Raw genomic sequence first — 12,119 nt, forward strand, 5'->3', positions numbered from 1 at the left:
AATAAAAACTACATCATGTAAATAGTTCCCCACACCTCTATCACCGGTTTACAGGAAGCAACCCTATAGGTACATTTGAATGAAACCAGAAGCGTTACGTAGGTTAGTTTATCAAGTCCGCAACCATGAAAAATGTTACTGGCAATCATAAATGATACTGGATAATCATACATTCTTTAAAACAGCACGAGGAGGTAAATATAGTGCCTCGATGTGTTTATAAGAAGTCATTTAGCCCAGTAGTCAACATTTGAAAAACAAAAACATAAAAATACACCCCCACCCCCACACACCTCCTTCCCGCATCGGAGTTTTAGGATGGATCGTCTGAGGGGAGTCAAAGTGACTAAGTGGGTAAGACGCTGGCTCGCTAACGCTAACTTGGAGGTCGGGGGTTCGATCCCTGCATTGGCATTGGCGTGGTTTCCCCTTGTCAGTGGTACAGGACAGAGGGTCCGACAAGGAGAGCTGTCTAGTCGTTCGGATGGCACGAAAAACCGAGGTCCCGTGTATACATTGGCGTTCACATAAAAGATCCCCCGGGCAAAATTTCCCTCATTGCCCACTGTATGGCGTATGCCCGTCTTCATTAGCCCAGTCGGAGCAGAACAGTAGGCCGTTAAACCCCATTTCATTTCATTTGGATCGTCTGTGAACCAAAATAATTTTTTTTGTATGGCCTTACGCGTCTTCAATGTTACGACTATATTGTCAGTCTCCAGTGTTATATATATTGTCAGTCTCCAGTCGACGAAGGCTGGGGTCGCGTGGATGACAAGTACAAATCATGCCTTATCACACCTCTTAGATTGACACAAGGTTTTAGGGATATCTAAAACATTTACCTTGCTTCTTGTCAATAGATAGATACACAAGTCTAATGTATATATTTACTGTGTCGTAATCGCCGCCCGCAATTCATAGGTGTCACTCAAACATCCCTAAGTGACGGAGGTATTCAACATTAAAAGGGCAGGGCTAGTCTGGGTATTGTTTAGATAATTGTAGGGATTTGAAAATGTATGAAATAGCTTTAATTTAACGCATAAGTAGCAGACAAGCGGGATTTGAAACTCTTTTAATACTGAAAAATTCGCTTCAAAGATTTATGCACGAGAAGGAAATGAAATGGGGTTGAACATAATCTTTAAGTGGCATTTAGCGATTGAGAAAAAAACATTAACAGAACACAATTTTTATGGGAAAAATCACTGGTTTTATTCTAAAAGCACGACGTTTCGACAAGTATCATCTTATCGTTATCAAGCAAAATTGTGTTCTGTTAAATGAAATAGGGTTTAACGTCCTACTATTCTTCCCCGACTGGGATTATCAAGACGAGCTTACACCATACAGTGTGCTTTGAGGGGAATTTTGCCCGGACAGCGTCGCTACGGCCTACTCTTGTATCGAATATAAAATTCCTACTGTCAAGGGATCTTTTACGTGCACACCCATGTGTATACAGGACCTCGCTGTTTCTTCCCATCCGTACGACTAAGACCCTCCGTGCTGCATATTCCCGAGGCATTGGTAACCAGTGACGTAACATGGTACGTAACATGGTAGGGACGATGGCGTGGGGTTGGTGGGGGGGGGGCAGTCGCCCTCAAGCGCAAAGGGGCGCCAATGTGCACTTGCTTATAGTACCCGTTTATTAAATTAATAATCCTTCCGCCGATTTCAAATTTATATTTCGGCTCAAATATTATTATATATAGAGAGAAATGGAGTTAAACGCCCACTTGACACAAACTAGGTCATTTTTGGACTAACACATGGTTCAATTTCATTTCATTCAATAATTCACTTGCGCGTAGGGGGCTATAGCAGTGTGAGGGAACCAGAAGACCCGGGGAAAACCCACGAGATTGGAAAGGCAACCCTACTCCTTGTCTCTCATAAAAGTGGGGAATCGAAACCACACCACTTTTGGTTTCACGAGAACGCGTTAAACGACAAGACCCCCACCCCCCTGCGATATTTACCAGATTTGAATACATTTTGTGGTGGATAACCGAGACTTTGTTATCATACCAATGTTAGTAATAACGAGTGGGACTAGCTAAAATAAATTGAATGGCTAACATCGTATCTCGGTTCAGAGTCAAAGTATGACTGAAATTTTCAGCATACTTTGCTTTCGTTATCTATTATTTAACTATTATAGCGAGAACTGTCAGCTCTTTTTCTAATCTTACCTAATGCACCTTTAACTTTTATAAAACTTTAAGTGACTTAAGGACAACCAATTTTTTTAAGAATTAACATCTTTTGCCCGGACAGCGGCACTATACGGCCTACACGCCAATGTGTACACGGGACCTCGGTTTTTTCGTCCCATCCGAACGACTAGAAAACTGTCCTTGTCAGGCCCCCCGTCCTGCATCACTGACCAGGAAAATCTGGAATCGAACACCCGACCTCCAGGCTAGCGAGCCAGCGTCTTACCCACCGTGACCCCCTGAAAGGCCAAGATCTTTGCTCAGAATAAAGTAATTTGAATGAAATTTTCAATATATTTATTTTGTATTATCTATTTTTGAACTATTATAGCAAGAACAGTCAGCTCTTTATCTTAATCAGAAATAATGTATCTTTAATATATTTAGTAATGCAACACATGGTTGTGGATGCTCTCAATTATATTGTTGAATCGAGGCTGACTGTCATTGATATATATATATACAAGTTGTTGTTCTTAGTGTTTAACGTCCGCTTCCACCGAGGGTGATATCGCAGACAGGTTGTCTTATTTTCATTTTCTTATTATCTCAGCGCACGCGCAGGGGTCTTTGCTGTGGGAGGAAACCGGAGTGCCCGGAGTAAACCCACTAGGTTGAGAAGGCGCCCCTGTCTCCAAGCCACATACATGTACGCTTACACCAGGGATCGGAACCACGACCGCAAGCCAGAGGTGACCGGTCAGCGGGAGCTCGAAGTGCGACACTCTAGACCACTAGGCCATCCCTACCCCCCGATATATACAAGTATATCCTACGCTTATAGTCTATCCATGGGCTCAGTCGGGGATTTGTTTAATGGTTGTTGTAGTCTGGTTTTGATTGAGAGAGGATTATCACTTATTGTGTTAGTTAGCATGCTATGTAACAGGTAGTCGTGAGACGATGTTACGGTTTGGTGCTAATCCCAGAACGTGTTGTTAGCCGTCGTCTGAAAACGTCACTCTCGTGAACTGCCCGCAAAGCAAAACAAAATCTCTTCACGTATCCAAGAGAAGAGGGTTTTATTTGTGGAATATGAATGAATTAATGTTGACAGATCATTGAAGTAATTAATCTTTGATACAGATAGCACAGCCAGGATTATAAAGGGGTGGTTACTGACTGTCTGGTGGCATATACTGTTTACAAAACTTGTTTACCTTAAACAGTATGTAGATAATGAAACAATTTGCCCAAATTGAGAGAGAGAGAGAGAGAGAGAGAGAGCATATGGTTTAATTTCATAGCAGTAGGAGGAAACCGGAGGAGCCGGAGAAAACCAATAAGGTTTGACAGGGATGCTATACTTCTTGTCAGGCACAAGTGGGGAATCGAACCTCACCACTTGACTCAATGATATAGCTTATGATCTAAAGCCCACGCTTTAAATTATGCCCCCACCCACCCTCCACCTTGTTTAAATTGAGTACGGTACTACTAGGATTATGTCTTGTATCATTAAAGACGTATTGCTGTTACGACCCATGTTTTAGTAATGTAGGCCTATCCTTCGTCTGGAGGCTGGAAGATATAATATTACCATGAATACTGATTTTCTTGATAAATTACGCTGTATTAAAAAAATCTAAACAAGTGTTGTCAGGCAACAGTGGCATAGCCAGTCACTTGCTCTGGGGGGTGTTCGGGGGTATGCATTACCGACATGATGACGCGACTCCAATAGGGATGGGGCTTGCTCCCATCCCCTCCCCCCCTAAAAACTTAAGCACTTTAGCTGTGAGAGGAAGAAACTGGAGGACCTGGTAGAAAACCCACGAGGTTGGACTTGAACAGCCTTACCACCAAGTGTTAAACCATTCAGTCACCCAAACAGGGTTTAACCACAGAGGTGTAGGCCATTTATTTTGTCTACGCCATTCATGACTGATAAGGGGTAATCACGCCGGAAGATCCCGAGGAACTGATATGATTGAGCCATGGTGGCTCAGTGTGTTAGTGTTAGGGCGCTGGTTTCCCCTTTTCAGTCAGTAGCACGTTGACGAAATCGAAGGGTCTGGCAAGGAACAACGTCTATCCCTAGTCGTTCGGATGGGACAAAAAAGGAGGTCCGGTGTAGGCTACACGTCACATTAATAACCCTTGACAGATGGAATTCGATGAAGAGTAGGTTGTCCGGGAAAAATTTCCTTCATGAGTCAAAGCACCATAGAATAAGAGTGCAATCTTTTCGTTGCTAAGGACTGGTTAATCAAACATAGGCCACTGCAAACTGGACCGCAGTGGATCACACTTTGCTGCTAATGTCAAGGGAAGACACGAGAACTTGAATATTCAATGTGAGCCAGATTTTGACTATCGGTTGTCTCTGTTCACACATAGTACATGTTACGATTATCTGTACATGAGCCAAGTGCATGAACCATCAACACATAATGCGCTTAAAGCTAAAATTCGTAATATCTGGCAGGTCAGAAGTTTTAGTAATATGGATGAGATTGATGCAACCCAACCAGAGTTATCTCCCATAGAGCACCTGTTTCACCCCGAGTGAATAGCAGACGTTTTTCGTTGAGACCATGATCTTATAAAATGTATTTAAAGACGCACGAAATTGTGTTTTATATTTCATTTATTGAAATCGTCTCAGCTTTGATGAATGGTAAATTAAATCTTCCAGATAATTTATCGAAAGGTGAAAAGCTTACTTCTAATTTTTCTACCCGATTTCTTGTTCTTCATTCTTGACGACTAGGCTAAATGATATAAGGCCAGCGCAATTTTTCGTCAAAGGTCACAAAATGTAAACAGGGCTAGCGCTAATCCTAACCCTAACCCTGGACCTAGCCTCAATGCTTACCCTAAGGCCTAACCCTAACCTACAATCTCGCGTGCCCTAACCTTATTTACAATATTACATGTACATGTCAGCGACCTTGACAAAAATTGAGCTGGCCTTAACAAAAAATAGATTTAGCTGACTTGAGTGTGTAAATCAGGGCCCTTATTCACGAAAACTTAAACTAAGATACAATCGAAATTTTAAGAAATACTGCAATTCGATTGGCTGACCAGTAAAATCAATTGGATATATGCAAATTGATTTTACTGGTCAGCCAATCGAATTGCAGTATTTCTTAAAATTTCGATTGTATCTTAGTTTAAGTTTTCGTGAATAAGGGCCTAGGATGAATAAAATCAGATGCCATTCATAATGTATTCAATCAAAAAAGTATTGATATAATTTAGATGATTTGTACTAAATACGGGGGGTTCGATGGCCGAATGGTTAGCATAGTGCAGTGAGTCAACTGGCGTGGTTTTGATTCCCTGGTTTTGATTCCCTGGTTGTACGTGACAAGGAGTAGAGTCGCCAGTACAACATCGTGGGTTTTTATCTGGCTCCTCCGGTTTCCTCCCACTGCTAAAGACCCCTACACGCAAGCGATTATTGAAATAAAAAATTGAACCATGTGTTAGTCTCGAAATGACCCAGTTTGTGTTGAGTTGACGGAAACCCCATTTCTCTCTCTCTCTCTAGTACTAAATACTAATAAATTGTTACAAGTATTGGTACCAATTATTACAATTTAAATGATTAGTCCACAACAAAATTACAAAGCATCACTAAGTGTAAGTGATAGACACAATTCATATTCCTTCTTCTCACTACTTTTGTCTGCAGTCCCACTTGCAAACCACCCTACCAGTAGCACCTCACCCCTAAATTTCAAACTTGCTTGAGCTGTTATGATTTACAAAGCTAAAAATTGAAAGAAAAGTTGTAATAGTGATTAGGTTATTCATTACGATACTTTAAGTAAAATTCATTTTCAAGAAGATACAAGAGAAAAACTTATTTGCAAAGGTAAATGAAATGCCTCCAAATGTTGATAAAAACAGTCTGACAAACAAATATTTTTTGTTTGTGGAACTATATTCTTGCAAAGTTACTTGGTCGCTGACAGATGGATCGGATATATCCTGTTCTATTATCCTACTAATGCTGTTTGGTTTTTATATTTCAGAACTCTACTGTGCAGGATGTGAGGAAACTGTTAAAGGTAGGCTATGTTGTCTGTAATTTCATCTGGATGCATACTCCTCGCAGTGTTTCGTTTGATTAGAACTAATTCCACTCAAGCATTGCCGTAATGAAAGCTAATTTCTGTTCCAAATTATGACTGGTCAATAGTCTGATTAACAACCAATGCCTAACTGCGTAACAATGTTATTTGGGTTTAAACAGAACTCCACATTGTTTACATAACATTACGTCATAACCAGTGCATAGCAGAATATTGCAGAAAAATTAATTGCATGACAAACAAGGCTATCAAACAGCTACAATGTAAACAATACTGTTTGGAAACGAACAATACTTTCACCGTTTTTAATACCTTAATTCACTGTTAAAAGTTTTAGGGAAGACCCCAGATTAAACGAAGGGTTGTCATGTTGCTGTACTTAGGAGAGATTTGATTGAACAGGGAGAATAGACACACTCCCTCAAAAGCTCAAGTATCATAAGTCAATCCAGCAATGGCCAGAGAGGGATTTCTCGGGCCATTGCTTCAGGAATATGATCTGAATGAAGCTATCTGTGTTTTAAAATAAAAGTTTTTGGGGAAATATTTAAGGTTAATTTAATCATTTGAGTTTTCTGTCTGAATTTATTTATAGTGTCTCTTTTTATATTTCAGCATTGGACAAGATGTTGAGTCCTCGTAATAGTGATACATATGATGTCCGGGTCCTGGAAGCATTGAGCATGATCTGTGAAAAAAATACCTTCAAATCATCAGAATATTCTCCTCATTATATGAGTATAGCATGTAGTCATATGTTAGGTAAGAAAACCAATTATTGTAGTTATCAAATGTGTTCTAATAATGTGAAAAAACTTTTGTAATCCAGACATCAGAATATTCTCTAGACATGTAGTGCCTTTCATAGCCTTTTTATTTAGAGAAGGGGGTTGGATCTCCAAATGGTTAGTGCGTGCACGTTGTATCATGAACTCTGTCATGAGTTAATTGGGTGGTTTATGACCGGGTTTGTGTGTAGGTTACCCCCCTCTCTCTCTCTCTCTCTCTCTCTCTCTCAGTCTCTCTCTCTCTCTCTCTGTGGTGTGGTTTCCCCTTGTTAGTGGTGCATGACGGAGGGTCCTAGCGAGCAACAGCCTCTAGTCGTTTGGATGGTACGGAAAAACCATGGTCCTGTATACACTTATTTTGTCCGAATAACCAGACTTCTCAGGATTTTTCGCCGTGGTTGTCAGTGGCCACTGCAGAACGGTAGGCCTGGTATGGAACAGTGTCTAGTTGTTCTGATGGTACAAAAAAACAAGGTCCTGTGATTGGTGTGCACGTAAAAGTACCCATGACAGAAGGAATTTGAAATAAGAATATGCTGTAGTGCTGCTATTTGGGCAAAATTTATCTTGTAGGTGTAGCACACTATATGGCGTATGTCCGTCTTCATTAGCCCAGTCGGTGCTGAAATGTAGGATTTTAAACCCCATTTATTATTATTGTATCTATATTTCAGAAGTACATGATGATGTTTTAGATCCATTTCTTGTCAGTCATTATAGTAGAATTAACAGAAACGGTTTTTCTGAATTGTTAGAACAAGTCTGTAAAGGACTTTCATCTGCATGTACAAAAGTTAGTCGAAGCAAAATGGAAAAATTAAAGGTAATGTGAGAACTTATATAGAAAGTAGATTAAAACTATAAGATACATGGAAGTCTGGATCATTCAGTATTCAGTCTTTAACATCGTCATTGGAAATTGTGAATCTGGCACAATTTCAAGTAGTACACATTGTCTTACACTGCAAAACTGCTAGTCATTGAAAGTCTCCAGCCTGAACTCCCTTTGACTTTTTTGATATATTTTCAATTTAATACAATTTTCTGACTGTTAAGTCTCAATTTAGTTCTAAAGCATAAGACACATCAAAGGGAGTTATAACTTGTTTGATTCCCCTGTTTATTGCATACTGAACAATTTCTGTATACAGCTTAGTTTATAAGAAGGGAAATAACTCTTTTAGACCCCAATTAAGATTGATATAAAGTTTGTCATTTATGAATATTTGGTTTCTAATACATATGCTAAAACTGTGTGTTCTACTGTCTCTTTAACAACATATTGCTGTAGTTTTTAATGTTAAAATTTATTGCTAAATTGTTGCTTTTTTTTGTATTACATGGAAGCTATCAATCTGTTTCACAGAGAATTACGAGTCTAGAGTAATATATCTGTCAAAGATGACTGCCTTAACACGTGCCGTCACAGCACGCGCGTCAATCATTGGCTGAATGGCGTGTGCATTGTTTACATTAAGACATTACTGCTTCGGGCGGGATGCTGCGTTTTAGTCATTTTAATACCCATTTTACACTAAATAGGAAATAATTTTTACCTACATATACGTCAAACACCTTTATTTTTTTTTCCCATACATAAAAAAAAATGTTTAGAATTTAATTTGTCGCAGGAAAAAAGTTAATATTTCTGGCTCATAAAGTCGCATCGATGTCATCCTTATCAGTGATTGTAGTGGCCTAGCGAAAATTCACTGCTGATCAGTGTGGGAAGCTATCTGATTGCTGGGATGATCATTAAAGGTTCATTTTTTAATCCCTCCCTTTGAATATTTCCAATAATAATATAATCTCTGGTCATTATAGGGAGACATGGGGATTCAGTGAGTAAGACGATTGCTCACTAACCAGGAGGTCCGGTGATCACTCCCAGTGACAGCTGAGAAAGTCCCGTAGGGCCTGGCAAGGACAGTGCCTAGTTGTTTGAATTGGACAAAAACTGAGGTCCTGTGTATACATTGGCATGTGCGTAAAAGAACCCTTGACAGTTGGAATACGAAACAAGAGTAGGCTGTAGCACCGCTGTCCCTACAAAATTTCATGCATAGTGCATTGTATGGCACATGCCCATCTATTATTAGTCCATTCGGAGCAGAAAACTGGGATTTTAAACCCCATTTCATTTCACTGGTCATTATAAATATATTCTTATATATTGCCACATGTATGTTTTATATTTTAGAAACGAGATGTTCGTATCAAGGATGATGGATCAGTGGACCTTAATGAAGGAAATTGGAAAAGACCAAACCCAGCCCATGAAACCAGAGATGAGTTTTAGAATAAGCTATTTACAAGACAAATTTTTAGCAAATGTCGATAAGAACAATTCATTTTAAGAATGTGTATACACTTTCAGTAGATTTGATAGGAAAAGTGGATTTAACAAATTTGTATAATAAAGTTATTAAAACTCTATGCAATATGCTTTCAAATAAGCAAGAGAATCTCAGTGAAATTGACAAATACCCCTCACTCCCTCCCTTTACCCATGTCAAAATTCTTTTCTAGATATAGCTGTAGTTAGTGAATATATTATCTTTCATGAAACTGACACAGGTTTTATGTTTAATAATTGTATAAATGAAGGTCAGGGATCAGAGTTATCACTTCAAAATTTTGGCAGTTGGTCAATTCTTGGAATATTTTGTCCAAAGAAAATGATAGTTTTCTTTTAGCAATACCCAAATTTGTTGTATATTTTTTAAGTGTTTTTACAAGTATAAACCACAAATTTAACTGTATTTTTTGATTTTTGAAATTCAGGGGATGGGGGGAATGGTCTAGTGATTTGATGTGTGCATGTGAAATCACAAGGTCTGTCATTGAGTCAAGTTTCTTCTAGAGTTATGGCCCTTGTTTCACCTGGTGAACGCTCTAACAACAAAAAGTTAATATCCGATCTGTATGAAATTTATATGCATCATTCAAATTAGTGAAACGAAGAATTATATTGAATTTCAACAATTTCTGTCAATTACGTCAAGGGTTATGGTTCTTGTTTTACTTTGTTGAACCATGTGAACATTCGAATGATAAAAGTTATCCAATCTGTACAAAATTTATATGCATTATTTAAATTTGTCGAATTTAAACAATTTCTGAACATTAATTTCAAGAGTTAATTTCTTGTTTCAGTTTGTAGAACCTTGTGAACCCTCAAACGACAAAAATTATAATCTGATCTGTATGAAATTGTCTTGTAAGTGCCCCAAATTACCAACAAAAGAATAAATATGCAACAACCCTTGTCGACCGCTCGGACGATGTTTTATTTTATAGGCTATACTATATATTGTGTGTTTCTACTTGACAAGCTCTACAGTCATTTATATCACTGTTTTTTTTTCTTCGTATTTATTAAGAATTTATAATAGTATTATTTTATAGGGTATGATGTGATATTTTTTGAGTTTATAATATGTTCTATATTTTACATGTATTGTAATAACCTGTACAAATAATAAACAGATATAAATCTGATTTAAATGTCTACTTTCTTTAGACTAATAAAGGATACCCTCTTTTCTCATTCAATAGAAACACATCCGGTAATACATGTTTAAACATATATTATGCAAGAGTTAAATCTGCCAATTGCATGTCTTTCTTTAGGCCTATCTAAATTATTAATTAGATATTAATTAACTTATCCAGACCATAATCAACTCTCGATGGCATCACTAGCCTGCAATATTTACTGGATTAGAACCCCGTCTGCTGCTTCGGATTAAATCGAAAAAATGGATAATTGAGACTATGTTTTTTATCGTACGGACTTTAGTAATGATGATTGAGACTAGGCCCAAAATTCAATTGCTAAATAATCGGTTCAGGGTGGATCAATTGAACTGAAATTTTCAGCACATTCCCTTTACATTATCTAGTGTTTAACTATTATAGTGAGAACTACTAGCTCTTTATCTAATCTCCCTTTCTTAACATTAATAGGGATACCTTTCAATTTTTCATCAATAGAAACAAAGTTGGGCTTCTCTAATCGGGGATATTATTAACACCAGAGGATTCTATCTATGAGTGTTTAATATTGCAAGTTAAATATCTGTGTGGGGATTGCAAAAAACCTGTAAGTAGCTAGTAACTTTGTATTAATGACTAGGCCCCGAGTTCACAAAGCATTCTCAGACTAAAGTTAAGAATTTGCTCAAAATTGTTCGCCTTATTTTAACTAAATTATAGCCCTTTAAAAAACTTTTATATCAAATACATCAATAAGAAACTATGTGCAAACATATTTCTCATAAACAGTGATTGAAAGTTGAGTAAATTCTTAACTTAAGTTTGAGAATGCTTTGTGAACTTGGAGCCAGTTGTTGTTGAGTAGAGAGAAGTCATTTCAGGACTAACACATAGTTCAATTTTATTTCAATAATTTGCTTGCGTGTTGGTTTTTTTTAGCAGTGGGAGGACCTGGAGAAAACCCATGCTGTTGGACAGTCAGTTGATGAGTAGAAACCACCAAATAAAACCTACAAATAAAAGCATCATTAATGTCCACTATCATGACTAGTAACATAATTAAATTTAACATTACATGTCGTGGTCACATATTGCTGCTGCTGGATACAACTCCTTGTAATCACTTTACCAGAGTTTTTGCTTTGCTTTTTTTTTTTTACATATTACTTGCCGATCTAATTCAACAGCTAATGAACCCAGACAAAAATTTTGCACATAGCTGAACAGTAGGGGGGAGAGAGAGAGAGAGAGAGAGAGAGAGAGGGAGGAGAGTAACGTCCACTGGACACAAACTAGATCATTTCCGGACTAACATATGGTTCAATTTTATTTCAATAATTCACTTGCGCATAGTGGTCTTTAGCAGTGGGAGGAAACCAGAGGACCCGGAGAAAACAACCGGAGAATCAAAACCACACCAGTTGACTCAATGACAGACCTTATGATATAAGTGCACGTGCTAACCATTCGACCATCCACCCCCCTCAGAACACTAGGACGTTAAACCCCCCCATTTCATTTTCAGTCATTTTCAAATTACTGGGCTTATGTAGAGATGCATT

General features: G+C 38.1%; 1 long non-coding RNA gene across 1 annotated transcript; it reads left to right on the forward strand.

Moving 5' to 3' along the window:
• The first annotated feature begins 4,736 nt into the window (after positions 1-4,736).
• LOC126812422 (uncharacterized) lies at positions 4,737-10,560 on the forward strand. Its single transcript, XR_007675923.2, has 5 exons — positions 4,737-4,878; positions 6,212-6,247; positions 6,887-7,033; positions 7,734-7,882; positions 9,260-10,560. It is a non-coding gene; the product is annotated as an uncharacterized LOC126812422 (long non-coding RNA).
• Positions 10,561-12,119: the final 1,559 nt, after the last annotated feature.

The sequence above is a fragment of the Patella vulgata genome, chromosome 2 (genome assembly GCF_932274485.2).
Source record: "Patella vulgata chromosome 2, xgPatVulg1.2, whole genome shotgun sequence".
Taxonomy (NCBI): domain Eukaryota; kingdom Metazoa; phylum Mollusca; class Gastropoda; family Patellidae; genus Patella; species Patella vulgata.